Raw genomic sequence first — 1,840 nt, 5'->3', positions numbered from 1 at the left:
ACGCCGACCCCCCGGAGCGGGCGCCGCTCGGGCTCCCGCAGGACCCGCGCTCGTGCTGCAGCCGGGGCCGGCCGGCAGCCGCTGGATTGCGGGCTCCGAGCCGGAAACGCGGGCGCTGCGAACTCGTGTGCTGGGTTCTCAGCAGATGGCCCCGTTTGGTCCCATTTTCTTTTAAAAGAGATTCCAGAAGTTAACTCCAGCATCTTGCTAGAAGAACAGCCAAAACTCGGTGCTCATACTAAGACGTGGGAGTGGGGGGTCACAAAGAATTAAGGTGTGTTATGTGCCTGTCCCGAGTCTCCGCTATGAACGTAATCCCTAGGTACTGCAAATTTGTGTATTAATACAAATAAAAATAAATCAAACAACTTAATGACCCTATCTAGGCCTTTTTGAACCCAAGGTACAGTTCATACAAGGAGAGGTTCAGCCAGGACACCAGCCCGAGCACCGTGCAGGGCGACAGTCCTCGGGGTTCCCGAGGAGGCATGCTTCTGGGAGGGGGGAATGGGGCAAGGAGGGAGCCACCCGGACTTCCAGAACGGTGGAAGCCAAGGCAAGGTCCTTGCATCGCCGCAGGGGCACTGCCGCAGCCTTCCCGCAGACCCCCAGCCACCTGGACTTCCCCAGCTCGCCTCTGGTGGAGCAGACAGCAGCCGCGGTGCCCGCGGTTCTGGGTTAAGACACAGGTTCTGGGATGACTCGGAACGAGGGATAGCTCCTCAAAAAGTGCCTGAGCTTGGAGGTGCCCCAGCAGTAGGAATGGGGTGCTGAGCCCAGTTATTTGATTTGGAAGAGTGATGAAATGCAGCGTCCTCGCAAGAAATGTTCTGAAGCCGAATTGATGCCAATGCTCTGATAGGTGTATAAACAACTAGCTGGTGTAGGCTCTGATGAGTGGTAGGAGCCTAGGAGCGGGAAGATGACTCTGGGAAGAAGAGTTTGAGCAAGGAAGACGCACCAGGGCTGGAGAGCAGCTGTCCCACCAGGAGGAGACAGCGGAAGCAGGGCTCCGTGAGCCGAAGGGGTTGGCGCGTGGCTCCTGGCTCATCCCCTCCATCTGCCCCCAGTCTGACATCACTAAATAGGCACTCAGTAAAGGAATATGCTGCGAGGAATTCGCTGCTGGCAAGTGTGGGAGGATTAGGGAAAGAAAATAAAACCCAACAACCATAGAGGAAGCACAGAAGATTCTCGCTGGAGCAGCATCTCCGCTGGCTTGTGAGTGCAGCCTACACTCTCGGTTCACACCCCCTATGGGGCAAAGAGCCCTGCCTTTCGTAAGAGAGGGACACGCGCCCCGAACACCCGTTTCTTCAGTGTGGCCATTGGGACCACATTCTGCAAACCAGAATTTCTTCCTTACAACTGTTCCCCCGCCCCCATAACATCAGAAACCTAGAAATAAAACGTTTGCCGGCCTGACGACTGATCAAAAACCTATGTATGTCCTGTCCTTTGCTGGCCTCTGGAGAACCCATAAGCGCAGTTCTCTCACTTGGTTCACAGTTTCTAACCGATGTGAACGTGGAAAGACACATTTCCATCACCATCACGCCAGCAAGTAGGTCTGCGAGTTTGGCTATACTCAGTCCTGTCTGAGCCTTGGAATTTTTTCACTTGTAAAATGAAGAAGTAAATCACTCTAGAAGCAAAGCTGATGTGGGGGAGGGGTTCTTCAGGCTCCACCCTCATGCCCTTTCCCAGCGTTAAGAGATGGTAAAGAGGACGTAACAGAAAATTGATGCATCTCTGAGCTTATGGAGACAGGGGCCAAGAACTAATGCCAAATCGTTATTCAGAAAGTTGTGTTGCTACCGTAGTCCCCAGGAAAGGCCGA

The sequence above is a fragment of the Chinchilla lanigera genome, unplaced genomic scaffold (assembly GCF_000276665.1).
Source record: "Chinchilla lanigera isolate Chin_1 unplaced genomic scaffold, ChiLan1.0 scaffold00015, whole genome shotgun sequence".
Taxonomy (NCBI): Eukaryota; Metazoa; Chordata; class Mammalia; order Rodentia; family Chinchillidae; genus Chinchilla; species Chinchilla lanigera.
This window is presented reverse-complemented; position numbering follows the sequence as displayed.